Below are 14800 nucleotides of genomic sequence, written 5' to 3'. Positions count from 1 at the left end.
AGAACCAAAGGATAATTGCAGGCAGAGAGTTCTGAGCTGTTTGCTGGAGCAGAGGTGACAGCAGCCTTTGTATTGTAGGTACAGACAGTTTGCTATCTCCACATCCTTCCAGAGAGGACACTGCACAATGCCTGCAATGACAGTCGTACTGGCAGAGCAAGAGACAGAAAATTAGCAAACACTGAACGGGAATTACCAATAGAGGGTCAAAGACCAGGAGGGGAAGAATGGGCAGAGAATGCTAGGAGAAAAATTGAATAGCAGTTGAAATTAAAAAGCTTTAACAGAAAAAAATAGAAGTTACATTCTTTGTAAGGGTAAGGCTTGTTTTCTCCAGTGCCTTCCCTTGTCCCCATTGCATACCTTTCACCTTCTGCATGGCCTTTGTCCTTCTCTGCACTCAACCCTTCCCCTGTCCTGGCCCCAGCCCTTGCCTAAAGTCCCTCGCTGTGCCCTACTTGCCATTTCCACTCTGTCTCCTCATCCAGTGTCCCCTCTGTCCTTGTCCACCCTGTGCCCCCAGCCTCCTGCAGTCGGCACTTCCACCCACCCCAGGTTGTGCCCCTGCCACGAGCTACCCCTGCCTGCTCTGGCTCCTTTCCCAAGAGCCAGCCCATGTCTGTGCTGCTCTGTTCTTTCCTATTCAGCCCCCCTCCATCTCCTGCAGACTCCAAATCCTTTGTGCCTCTGGGTTTCCAAGCTGAGGCAGCTGTGAACAAGGGGATGTTTTCCCTGTTGCACAGAGAGGCAGAAACCCAGGTGTGCTGGTGCTCCATGTTCTACCTGGGAGTTCAGCATCCTTAGTCCCTCAGGTGTGCCTGTTTCTGTGGTGATTGACACTTGCCAGTACGCCTGACTCAGAGGAAGATGCCATCCTCCTGCTGCCAGCTCCACCACCTGCTGCAGCAGCACTTGGCTTTCCCTTGAAGGCACTCGTGCCAAGCCTCAGCTGAGCTCAAACCTCTGCTAAGTCTCTTCCCCAGCCATGCATGCTGTGTCTGCCCTTGGCCCAGTGGGCAGCAGCCAGTTGCTCCCCTTTCCCTCTGTCAGAAGCTTTGGAGCAGAGATGCAGGGCTCAAACCTACATTGAGGCCACTCCAGTCCAGCCATCCCTGCAGCCAAAGCTGGAAAGAGCCACCTCCCAGTTAACATGGAGCCCAGGGACCCTGCATCAGTTCTGGCAAAGCACTCGCTCCACTCTTCCCTCTGGGCTCTGGTGGAAGGGTCACTGAGGAGCCTCCTCGCTGTGGTGCAGCAGCACAGGGCACCCCAGGACGGGCAGGGAGCTCCACCACGTCAGGGGGAGAGGTGCTGGCAGGACAGATGACAGCAGGATTATCCCTCTGCCTGCCAGCAAGGGTGAAACTGGACAGCTGGGAAGCAATGAACCCTGACCGGTGCCGCCGCTGCAGCGGCAAGAATGCTTATTTTTAAACTAAGCAGAAAGGAAAAGGACTGTCACCATGTCTCTTGCAGATCAGTTGCCACCCAGGTCCAAGCTGTGTTTTGGGACCTTGAAAATATCATTTTACTGTTTCACAGTACTTATCCACATGAGACTGGACAGATCAGGATTTACTTTCCTTTTACTCCTCCTTCACTCCCCCTCACAGAGCAGTTGCCCTGCGCTGCTGCCTGTGTGAGAGTGAAGGTCAAATGGGCTGGACACCACTTTCCTGGAGCTGTCACACACGGCTGGGTGGAGGGATCCGAACAAGGAGAGGGGTTTCAAAAAGCAGCCACAGGAGAAGTGTGCTGTTTTTTCACTGCTCGTGAGGAAAACCAAAAGTAAGTCCACAGATGGGACCTGGGGAGCAGCGAGCCCAGCAGGAGTGACCACCTGAGCACTCCCTGGCTCTCCAGAGGCCTTGGCAGTGAGCTCCCCGTTGCTGTGGCTCTGCTGTGGCTCGTACCCACATGAGCTGGTTTAGCTCCAGCCTGGGTATTATGTATTAGTGCTTCAGTTATAGCACAAACAAGCAGGCTGATCCAGCTGAGGTAAAGCAACTTTCGTTTGCAGGCCTGGATAAAACACCTGCCTTAGCCAATTTGCAAGAGCACCTGCCTGTCTGTGGCTTTCCTTCACTTCTGCCTGTGAGCTGGGAGCAAAGGGAAGCCTCTTTAGCTGCTGGTACCACAAAGAGCAAAGAGATACAAGGAGAGGGATGCCTGAACTCCCACCGACCTCTTTTGTTTACCCTTGAAAAGAAACTCCTGCCCTTCAGGCTGTAAGTCGACTCTTGTGTCAAACCAAAAGCCACAAGCCCTGCTCAAACAAATCTCAGGTGGTGGCTACAATAACACCTCTGTGTGAGGATGTGCTGCAGCGTTTGGCAAACAGTGATAGATAAACAGGTAAATCTGTTAGCATTGGGAAGGGGAGGTAATTTGTTGTGGGGATTTGGGATTGTAGCTGCAGTGGCTAGAACAGAGACTCTGAGGCATCCCTGCTTAATTGGAAACACAGCTGGGTTTTGTCAAGGCAGGTAGCTTCTCTGATGTCTGCTAATGGACTAAATTGCATTTGTGTAGACTGGATTTTGGTCTCCCTGACTGCTGGGAATAAGAAGTAGATTGGGCCCTGCCGTAAACAGCTCTCTCTCCCAGTAACTCATCCAAGGACTAGAGTTGTTGCCTCGTGCCAGCATCCCCTGGCTGCTGGGTGTATGTTTCCCATTACAGCTTCCTTGTTGATCACACTTAGCCAGAACTTGATCTGATCCCTTATCATAGTCCTACAGCCTGGGGCTGACCACACAACTCTTGGAAAACCAAGGAATGCAATCTGTTTGAAGGTCTTTCCTCCAGCTGCCCAAGCATAAGCACTGGCACCTCCAAAGGCACACCTGTGCCTTATGAAAGGGAGAAAACCACAAGGAAAATAGCAGATGCTGGAGCACTGCTCCATACTGCGTCCCACTGAGGTGTGTCCCGTGCTGTCACAAGCATTTCTGATGAAAAATTGAAGCAGCAACTGAAGCTGAAGTGATGAAGTGAAAACACCTGCCTGCCAAGAAATGCAAAAGAACCCAGATTTACCTGGGAGGCATTTGGAGACAGGGTCATTTATTTTTCCTGGCTTCTTGCCAGCTTATCTTTCTTTCGTGAGACCACTGCCTTTGAGGGGCTTTGTGCCCTCTGACTCTGCAGCTCTCCTGCCTCCAGATGGCCCAAGGGAAAAAATAAAACTGGGGAGGTTTCAGAAACTTGCCTCCTCTGGTCTGAGAGGAGCTGACAAAAGTCAGCTGCTGAGCCAGGAGCTGAACTTCAACTCTCTTGCTTCCTTCAGCTACTGTGCTGTGTGATGTTATTAGACTTGTTGCTCCCAAAAGCATCGCTTTTAGGATCAGCTCCAGAATGACTGCGAAATAAAGGCAGCTTACGATCCAGGCATAATTCCTAAGGTTTCTAACCCTCTCAGAGCAGTTGAATAACAAGAGCAAGAAGCAGAAACCATCTGGAAGAAATGCTTCAGCCTCTGGCACATGGTGTTTTGATACTTCCCTGTGACCTGAAAGCCTGTCCAGAGCTGCTTCACCTACCCAAAGCCCAGATGTCCTTACAGGTGGGAAAGCTGTGCCTTCCTAGTGCAACTGGGGAAAAGATTTAAGAAGAGGTGCAGGCCCAGTTCTCAGCAAGTTTTTCAGTCCAAGGGCTTTGTGGGATGTTCTCTTCAACTTCTGCCAGGCATTGTCCGCAAAAACACAGAAAAATCTCCTGTTCTGCATACACTGTCCAGGAAAATTGGAAAGGCTCAGTCTAAACTGTGTCCAGGGGAAAACCATGCTAACAATCACTCAACAAGGCTGAATGTCCTTGGCAGCTATTAATTATTATCAGTCCTTTACTTCAGCAAAGTGTGTGAGAGGCTTTCAGATGCAGCATTCCACAATCCCTGCACAGGCTGTTATTGATTTGGCACACGAAAACGAGGGTGATAAGTTTGTGTTTGGAGTGAGCTGGAAGCACATGAATAAAACCCTACAGTCAGGAAAGTATGTTCTTTGTTCTGAAGGACGTGTTACTTTCTGCTTGTTCATTTTAACCATTCTTTGCTGTCAAGGTCTCTTTCCTACTTTTGGGAGACGACTGATTGATGGAGAAGAAGCTTACTTTTGACGTATTTCACAGAGGAAACTAGAATTAGTGGTTACTGAATGCTGGCAAAGCATTTATGGATTTAGATTCAGTCCTTTCACAACCATTTTCTGAGAGCCCTTGACAAAGTTTGCCCCTGTATGTTTCTCCTTTGGTTCCCAGGCTCCTTAGTGGGGGGACAGAAACACAGAAATGCACGAGGCTGGTGGATCCCTAACAGGACAAAAAGCAGGCACCTTGCAGCTGCTATGCTGAAGATCTTTGGCACTGTGGTTGGCCTCTCAGCTTCCCAGCACAGCAGAAAGTTGAGCCACCCTCATTTACACAATACCCTAAACCAACCTGGTGATTTGCCTTTAATTTGCAGTTCGCTTCCCGCTCTCTCCTGCTCCTTTCCCTGCTCCTTTCGCGCTCCTCATTCACACTGCAGTCAGAGGTGGGTTAGCATAATGCAAGTGTGATTCAGGTTTCAATAACTGCCACCACCTGTGATGAGTCAGAGACCATGCAGCAGGCAGGGATGGCTCAAAGGGAGGTGGTTTTTCTTTTAGAGATTTTAAACAGGAGGGATTCACACAGCCTGCTTCAGGCAGTCAGCTGAGGTACCTACACATTTAGGGGGACAAACTCCCTGAGTAGATGCTGGACAGAAGCAAATGCCTCCAGATGTGGTTCAAAGCTGCTCCACACTCGTAGTTAAGGTTGCAAGATATGAAACCTGCTCATTCTCCTCCCTGGCATGGGCCTGGTCCATCACACACACATCATACAAAGACAATATCTGTGCTAACAAATGGATTGCTGCCATGGGATATCCCCAGGCACTGGCTGCTGCTGGTATATCCACACAATCAGGATGGTCCCTAGCCTGATTTTGGCTTGGATCCACTCCCCAGAAATTCTCCCAGGTGGTTTAGGAGTTGTTGGGAGCCAGTGGATGTTTCCATGAGGCATTTTGCAGAGGCCATGCTGAGTTGCAGGGTGAGCCAGCCTGGCTGTGGCTGCTCCCTGGCAGCCACCTGGGGAAGGGTCTTGGGGAAGTTTGATGTCCAAGCACAGACACAGCCCATTTTTCTGGGGTTTCTCTTATCTTTCTTCCTCTCCTGTGCCAGAAGAGCCGTGCACGAGCCCAGCAGATGGCACTCCACCATGAATTTACACCGAAAAGCCCCTCATAAATAACCTGTCCCATCTCTGGGGGAGCAGCGTGGTGGGACAGGGCTGCCCTGCCTACCCACACCCCACAGGGAGCTGGCTGCTGCTGCCATGGGAAAGCCATGCCAGGTCTGGGCATGAATTTGACGACTTTGAATAAAATTCCTTCATTTATACAGATATCTCTATATATGTACACCTACCTACCTACCCTTCCCACCTACCTGCCTACCTTGGTTTAGTTGTCTTTTTCTGAGCTAATTCCCTCAGATAACTCTCCCTTTTTGTTGCTTCTGCCAGCCTTTCACCTACCTCCAGCAGCAATAGATGCTTGCAAGGACAGAGTTGTAGCCCCTTCTGGCACCAGGTGAAGCCCAGAGCTCAGCTGTTCTCACCTCCTGCGGGTGGCTGGGCTCCTTGCTGAGCTGGGGCATTACATTTTTTGCCATAAGCAATCCGGCATCTTTGGGCTTGGAAAGTGGAAAGTTCCTGCTTGGCAGCAAACTGCTGCTCCCAGGGTCAGTGTCTGCACGCAGGCTCCTCGCCTGAAACTGGAGTGGGCTCGGGGCTGATAATGTGGCATTACAGGACCGCTGAGCCAACAACCACAGCTTCCTACCAAGCATTTTAGCCCTCCCTAAGTGGCTTTGGATTTCGTCTGTCTCCTTTTTTCCCTCTGACATTTCAAAAATGTTCAGACTGCTCAGAATTTGTGCTGCAGTTTTGAAACAGTTGCCTCCGTGATGCCAATTTCTCTCTTAAGGGCACAAGATGCCCCATTCCTGGAAGTGATCAAGGCCAGGCTGGATGGCAGTGCTTGCCCTGGACTTTGCTGGGTTGGCCATTTATCCCCATCTCCAATCACAGGCAGCAAAACTGTTCCCTGAACAACCTGAAGGGGCAGCTGCAGGTGTCTAATCTTGGAGGAAAAAGAGCAGAAAAGAATAAGAAAGATTAAGAGAGAGAGAACAACCTAGCTCTTTGTTGTTGCCACGAGCATTGGGATCTCGCCTTTGCTCTCTGAAAGTCAGTCAGTTCATAAGGACCACGAATAGGTCTGAGAGCATCTCAGAGGGTGAAATCCCTTCCTTCCCCTCTCTCCAACTCTGGTGCTTGCTGTTTGTCCTCTGGTTCACCAGCTCGTACTTCATGTGGTCTTTCCTCCTCAGTCTCAGCTGGCAGAGTTCATCTCTCCTCCCATTAACAAGCAGAGTTTGGCCTCTGGCTGCTTCCTTGGCCCTTTCCATTACAGAGTTTCTTTCTGCTACATCTGAACTTCACCAGAAATGAACAGTTCAAACCAAAATTGCCCACACTCTGTATCCCTTTGGGTTTTCACTCAAAATATTTCTAGTGTTTCCATCGGGAACAACCATCTGTGCTGGGAAGGGAAAGGCTGAGAAACTGATGGACTGGAGAAAGGGACTGGGCATGGAGGGAGAGAGATTTGCAAGAGGCAGGGAAGAGTGTGTAGGTGCCGAGATCTTGGTGCAGGAGAAGCAGAGAAGCTTCAGCCCCAGCCCACCTTCCCAGAGTAGACATCTCCCTGCCACAACCCTGAAGGTAAAGCCATCAGAGCTGGGGCAGGAGAAAAGCTGCTTAGCCCTTTAGGGTGGCCTGTTGCCTCCCTGCTTGGCATCCATGTGTGGTGGGGCCACCCCCAGGCACGATGGGAGGTTGGGATGTGGCTCCTTCCGCGTAACCCTGGGTGGCACAGAGCTATAGGTAATTACTTGGGGCTTGCAGAGTACAGAATTTGAGGTATTTTCTCCTCCCTGGGCTTGTTCCAGCCTGGATTCACATGCACACGGTGCTGACCTCAGGGCTTAGATCAGTGAAGGCACCAGCAAATATGCAATTCCCTTTCCATGGGGAAAAGGATAAGTATGGCTCATGTACAGCCAAAAAAGTGGCTTCTCCAGGCTTCTCCTCCTGCTGGGTCTGTGTTGCTGGCAAGAATCTCACAGGACATCTGCCTGCAACGGGAGAGAGAAAGTCACTCTCCTTCTGCATGGGGTACCCATGAAAGCTGTCTGGGCAAATAAACGAGCACAGAGAAATGATCCCCATTGCTGGGGCAGAGCTGCAGATCAGGTCAGCTTGGAGCAAGAGTGAGGATTACTCTGGTGGGTGCAGCTTCCCTCGTGACAAAACTCTTCTGTGGGTATATAAAGACTTTCACCTGCAGGACTGTAATTTCAGTGCCTTCATTGGAAGTTACATTTCTGCTTAAAGTTAGAAAAAAGAGCCACTGCTTTTTATTTAGAGGGTGGCAGAAGACTGACTCATGTGTCTATGGTATTTTTTTCTCTATAGAATATGAAGGAAAAGGGTCACCCGACACCCAAAGTGTCCAAAACCTGAAAGTAAATAAAAAAAGGAAATTGTATACATACTAAGTTTTTGCTCTTGCCATTTCCACCAGCTGACTTACAAACCTAATGCAAAGGCTGCCCTTCCATCCCAGGCTGTGATGCCAGCACTGGGTACTGCTGTGATAAGCAGTTCCCAATTTAACCAAAAGAGAGGACGCAATAGCGCAGAGACAAAGCAACAAAATGTGCAGTTTTTCCTTAAGTGTTTCATTCCTGCAATTCCTCTCGCCGGCTTCTTTTCTTTTTTTTTCTTTTTTTTCCCCAACTCTCCTCGTTAACTTTCACCTCAGAGCTGGAGGGCTGGCTCAGCCCAGAGCTGTTGTGTGCCCACAGAACCGACAGCCAGATGAACCAGCCCGGCTTGGAACCACATTTTTTTGCTAAAACCCTGCAATTTCTAGGTCTCCCCCTCCAGCCATCCTTCAGTATCACTCCTCGACGTGTGCCCACAGAAACCCTTTGTCTTCCCAGACCCCTCGGGCTCGACTGGAGGCAGGTATCCGGATTTCCAGGGAGCAGCCCGGCTGTGGAAGGCGATAAGCCCCGCGTTTATCTCCCCGGCAGGGGCAGCAGCCGGCGAGAACAGCGTGTCCTTGACCCGGGCAGGTGCTGGGCACGGCAGGCTGCCGGCAGCTGGGCTGGGGAATGCCATCCCAAATCCTACAGGAGCAGCACAAGCGGGGCTTCAGCCCCCAGCTGGCAGCCACCCGTCTGGGTCAGCGTTTGGGGTGATGCCACCTCACATCCCTGACGCCTGGGTGTCTCACAGGGGACACGGAGGTACCGCAGGGGATGGGCAGCAAGCAGCGCTGCTGGGCTGCTGGGGGAAACTCAGGGAGGCACCGTGTGTGGCTCTCCATTTTCGTCTAATTTTCCCCCCTTGTCTGTTTTCTCGAGAAAATAAAAGCAGGTTAATTGTGTGAGTTACCCAGTTGTGAACAATAAGCTTAGGCTGTAATTATATTTATTCTGGGTAGGTTTCTTCTTGCAACTGGTTTTAATGCCTTGGGCCTCCCTGGTACGTTCAGCTAAAGGAGCAGAGTTAATTGGAGGCGTCTGGCTCAAATACTGGAAGTTACTTGAAACCTGCAATTTCGGACAGATTAAAGAAATCTGTGAAAGCACTCGAATGAACCACAGATCCTGCAGCATGCCCATAGTACAACTTCTATTAGCTTGCAGCAGACCACAGACATGGAAAAATGCTTTCAATGAATATTGGTTGAGGAAAAAGCTAAACATTTGTGATTTACAAAATACCCATGGCAACGTATTGAGCTGTCAGCCATGGCACACTCTTGCCTTCCTTACTAAAGCAACTGGGCAATGTTTTACAGCATCTATGGGAAGACTTGCAGGATAAGGAATGATCTTTAATATCTTTAATATTTTTAGGAAAATCCTAGCCAAGAAACACCCTTTCCTCTGTCTCTTAACTCCTCACACCAGCCCTCTCACCTCTCCTCTGTCCCAAGCCCATCTTCTGGAGATCACTCTTCTGTGCACTCCCCTGGGGGCTGTGATCAAGTTAAAAGGATTGCATTCATTTCCAGATGTTGTTGGAGGAGCACCAGCATATTTCCTTTTGACCACTTATCCCTCCATTGCCACCACATCCTTCTGTGTCTGAGACAGGAAGGCACCTCGAATCACTGGTGCCTGAGATGAGCCACAGAGTGCCATGGGCTGTGAGAAGGAGGGACTGGGAGGCAGCTGAGCATGGACTGGGCTTACAGACATGGTGCCTGGACTCAGTCCCAAAGTTCAGTGTGGGAAGGGCTTTCCCTGACCAGCAGAGACATAGCAAATGCCTCCCTCCATTCTGGCATGAGGGTATGATGGGCATCTGTGAGGGATGAGGGCAAAGGAGAATAAAGACAACGTGCTTAAAGCCAGTTGTCATGCTGGAGGGAACAGCTGGCAAGCTGGTGTGTGATTAAGACTGATCCAGAGCCCATGTGGGAATCATGTCGTCCAGGGAGGAGACACATGCCTGGGCTTTGTGGGCTAAGAGGCCACAGGCTCAGAAGAGACCATCCTCCTTTTGTCCCACATACCCCTGAGTTTTGTGTACACTGCTTTTTGTGGTTGGGGGTTAGAGAACAAAAGGGAGCTTTTTAAACACAGGGTTTGGTCAACGTGTTCATTTCGTGCTCTTGGGATGCTGAGTTGGCCAGGCTGAGCTGAAATCAAGAAGCCAAGCTAGTTTTGGTTGTGCATCAGAATTTATCAGTAAAATAAGGATGAATGGCAATGAAAAACCCATCTCCAGTGAGTTCCATTGCTGAAGGCTTTTCCTGGGACGGATTTTACTTCCAGATCCCAAATGGAAAGAACCAGCTCAGGAGAGGAAAGCAACCAGGCAAGGGAGATCAGATGCTGCTTTTACCTTGTCAGAGAAGGAAGGAAGGAATTGGGAAGGAAGGAAGGAATTCGGAAGGAATTGGGAAGGAAGGAAGGAATTCGGAAGGAAGGAAGGAAGGAAGGAATTCGGAAGGAAGGAAGGAAGGAAGGAAGGAAGGAAGGAAGGAAGGAAGGAAGGAAGGAAGGAAGGAAAGAAGGAAGGAAAAAGTGAGAAGAAGAGGAGATGGATAGATTGAAAGAAGGGGAAAAAAGAAAGAAATGAATGAAAGAAAGGAAGAAGAAAGGAAGGAAGAAAGAAAATGAAAGTATTGCTGTTGTCCCTCTACAAGAGCCTCTAAGCTCTGATAGTTCCAATCAGAATTTCTCTGAAATGCTGAAGAAAGTCTTCTTTTATTCTCATACTTTTGTCTATTGCCCTTTAGGAAACTTCAGTCAGCTGTGCCATTTTGCCTTTTATCCCCTAACTCTGCTGCTTTGACATTCAGGTTATGGACCAGGAACACATGCTGGCACCAGTGACAGCCATTGTTTTCCTTACAATGCTTGGGTCACGAACCAGTAGGAGAAAATTGGCGTTCAATTCATGAGAACTGTTGCAAAATCCCAAATGCTGCAAAGCAAATGCCCCATCTCTCTTCTGGTTTCTTGGTACTGTGAGAATTTTGCTGGGAGTCAACAAGCTACCTCAATTTATTTTATTTTATTTTATTTTATTTTATTTTATTTTATTTTATTTCTGGCTTTGTTTGGATATTCTGTGGCAAGTGTCAACATTAAGATGAAAAGTACTAGAGGGGGAGGAGGAATGGGGAGGAAATAAAGAAAAGAAAGCAGGGGAGTCATGAGCAGAGGAAAACGCAGAAAAAGGTGATTAAAAAGATGTCAACAGTGGCAACAGAAGCGTGGGAGAGGCAAGTGCAACTCCACAACCCCAGTCAGCAAAAGGAAGCAAAGTAACTTCTTAACCCCAGCACAGGGGTGAGGGGTATGCAGCCATTTGTACCACAGGTGGCTAAATAATAAATAAGTCTGTCTGCATATACTGTCCTCATTGTTAACAAAGGCTTGAAATCCTCTGCTCCAAGACCATGCAGCCCTTTGAGACCATCCAGCCAAAAACCCATTTATGTCTGTTGTATTAATAGAAGCAGCTCAGGAAGCCCTCAGCCCAGCACGGTTTCAACACTTTATACAGCAGGGGGTCTTAATGGAATCTCTTCCATCCAGGGTGCCATTAGCTTCCTTCCCCATCTCTGCACTCCCCCTTTTCTAATAAAAATACTAGTCTAAACACACACTGGGGTGTTAAGAGCAGTGCTTTCTGCACTGGATGGGTGTGAAGTAGCTCTGATTCGTTTTAGAGTTTAGCCTTAAATATTTGTGCCTGTGTTAAAAAAAAAAGGAAAAAAAACCCCCAACAAAACCCTTCTAGGTAAGTCTGAGTGACCCAGATGCTGGTTTTCTTACTGCTGCATCACCACTTCTGTTTTTCTGCCCCCTTTGTCACTCAGTCTGCTGTGTCAAGTGAGGGACACTTGGTACCTGTTGACAATTTCCATCACACGCTCCTGCTGGGTGGGACTGCAGCTGGGCACGGCTCTGGGGCGTGTGAGAAGCATTTCGGATGGCCTCAGCTGATGTTGTTCCTTATGGCATCGTTGGCAGATGGGAAACATCTGTGTACATTATACATTTAAAAAATTGCTCCTCAGCACCCCTGCACAGGACTGGATGGCTGGGGAGTTGAGTCAGTCATCTTTTGGGGCCTGAAAGACCTTAGCAGAGAAATAGTCTCTGAAAGCAGCACCAAGTGATTCTCTATCACTTTGTGACCAGAAGGCCAGGACAGTTCCTGTCAGAAAAATATTGATTTTTGTGAAGTTCTTAAGGACAATTCGTCAAATGTGTCTGTAGTCATGGAAAGCATGAATACTTGGTAAAAAGAGTTCTGTTTGTGGTGTTCTGGGTTTGGTTTTTTTTTTTTTTTTCATTCTTTGGCCTGGATGTTGACTGGCCCCTTATTCCAGTTGTCCTGGTCTGACCACTTACAAACTAACCTGGCACAGCAGCCTTTTGGACTTTCTCCTCCTCCTCCCCTGAAAGAACAGGCAGCTTTCTGCATAAACACAGCCAAGCAGCTCCCAGGTTCTGCTCAGGGGACCCCGTTTGCTTGACAAAACTTGCTATTGGTTATGTTTTCCGGTAACCTGAGTGCCACAAAGATGCCCTGTTCTTGTGCTTTTCCCAGCCTAAAGCTGTGATAGAAATTGCACATTTGAAGAGCAACAAAAATCTCTCTCCTTTCCCTGCTGCCCCTTGGTTTCCCCACGTTTCTATTGAACCATTTGGAGCCAGAGTTTGGGGAGAGATTTGAGACAGTCTCCAAACTGGAGCCCTTAGAAACAGCTTGTTTCCACATAGTCTCCAGTCTGTGGGAACAGCGAACTGCATCGTGTCCCACTTCATCTGCCGCGTTTCATTACGCTTCTGGACTGATCTGTTCAGTATCTCTCTCTCCCTCTCCTGCAGCTGTGGGCAGAAGATGATAAATTAGATGTATTAAAGCAAATACTCCCCATCCCCTCAGGTCTTTGCCATTCCAGCTGTCTGAAATCAGGCTTTCTTGCCCAGCCAGAGCATTGCGACAAATGAGGAGAGTCCCTCAGTAACTGCGGTTGGTGTCGGCGGGGACTTTGAAAGCAGAGTCTGGTTCTGGGAAGTGAAGGCTGCTTCAGGCAGAACAAATACAAATGCTGCCATCTTACCGACCTCTTTCCTTTGTCTCTGTCTCATTCCTCTCAATTTGTGTTTTTGTGGGCAAACCAAGCAATGCATAGCTCGCTCGTTACTGTCACACACTTGGGTCACCCCAGGGAGTCACGATGCAGATTTTCCATTAGCGTCAAACGTACATGGATTTATGAACTCCCATAACCTGGAGCTGATGAGAGCAGATTAGGGAGCAACTGTTTTTAGATAGCTTGCATACCTAAGAAATCAGCTAATATAAAGCTGCCTGCTGAAAGGTCACTTATTTCCCAAAGAGCGTGAGAGAATATTGTGGTGACCCCTTTTTGTTATGTTGTCACTTCGTTATATACATGTTCATACACATTGCAGGGTTGGAATTAATTTCTTTCTCTCTCCACACTGGGCTAATTCCCTGTGCTTCATGAAGTGCCTCCGGTACAAGGACTTCTCATTGGGTATGGGACCTTTGGAAACCAAGACTAAAGACACACGTGTCTAGTTTAATGCAGAAAGCTGTGCCAGAGCTCACCAAGATAACAGATGGATCAGGTCACCAAGATAAAGAATCTGCACCCTGCAGTTGCAGCTCAGCCCTTTTGGAAAGACCTGACCACCCAAAATGAGAGCCATGAGAGAGAAACTCTGCATTTCCCAAGTATCCAGCAGCAGCAGGTCTCTGGTTTTATTCAAGGTGTTGCTGTGCCCTCCTACAACACCCCAGAAAAGAACTGTCCCATGTTTATGTGTTCCATAGTAGACTCTGTCCCATGTCACAGGATCTGAGGCTTTAAGATGAGTGTCTTGTGCCCAGACACACAAGAACTCCCTTAAAAAAATGAAAACTCTGAAGTCCTGTGCCTTTGATACAAGATCATCTCTCTGTTCATAGCGCTGAAGCTCTGGTTTTGGTTTTAAAGAAAAGCTTCATTTGCTTTTTCCTGTTTGTTCTTTCCAGGATTGTGTTTGTGATTAAGTTCAGGTCGCAAGCACAGGGAGACAGCTCATCTGGCACTGCAATTCAGCCTTTGTATGGAGCTGTGACGGGGAACATCCCACAGTGAAATGAGATGGAAATTTTCAAGTTTGGAAAGATCCAAACTAGCTTTATTCTCAACTTTTACAATATCACACCTTCCTCCCCTATTAGGCCTTCTTTGTAACACCTCGTTTTTGGATTAAGATCAAGTGCTGCATTTGTTCCCAGAGGATGAGGGGGCTCGAAAGCAGCATTTCTCCAGTGAATGCATGGAAAATGCATCTGGTAACTTGGGTTTTGAGTAACCCCAAGTGCTGGGAGAGGGTGGAGAGATCAGAAACAGCCATGACTGAGTGCTGGTCATCCCTCATCCTGTAAGAACCCTGGCAGCGTTGCTCAGTGCAGGGTGAGTCATGCCAGCAGAGCAGAGCACTACCTCTGAGCTCCCTGACACTCACTGCATGGAGCCAATGGAAGTGGCGAGAGATTTCCTTGGACCAGGTGCTTTATCTGACAGAGGGTTTGCAAGTAGAGTTGCTTTTCTCCCATGTGGTGGAGGGGTGATATGGGCTAGAGAGGGAGAGGAGGGAGAAGAAAGGTTGATTTGCCTGGTGGAAATACACAGACTGATGGTGCACCCTGCTCCTGTGTTCTGTTTTGTTCAAGAGATGAATGACTGCAGTGTGGGGAATCAGAATTATTCACCTGACCCTCTCTGTTGCAAGAAAAACATGTGGGACTTCAGGGGAAGGGCAGATGCATTTTCCCTCAGCTTACATACCCCTGCCTTCCCCAAGGCAGATGGGAGACTCTCACAGAGCTGGGCTCCCTGGTGCCTCAGAGATTGTCAGGTCCCAACCTTTCCAAAGGCAGTAATGTGTGCAATATATCTCCCAGGAGCCAGACACATGGATTTCTCTGTAAGGAAAATTGCTGTCAGATTCCAATGCCACTTGTCAGCAGCACTCACGGCCACCCCAGCACTCCCCCATGCCACTTGAGGGTCCTGGCAGGGCAAAGGCACAGGCAGCTGCTCATCACCAAGGTCAGCAGTGCTCAGGCTGAGAGCAGATCTCACCAA

This window comes from Corvus kubaryi, unplaced genomic scaffold, assembly GCF_017639235.1.
Source record: "Corvus kubaryi isolate FWS band 111438036 unplaced genomic scaffold, C.kubaryi_AGA036_p1.0 133, whole genome shotgun sequence".
Lineage (NCBI taxonomy): Eukaryota > Metazoa > Chordata > Aves > Passeriformes > Corvidae > Corvus > Corvus kubaryi.
This window is presented reverse-complemented; position numbering follows the sequence as displayed.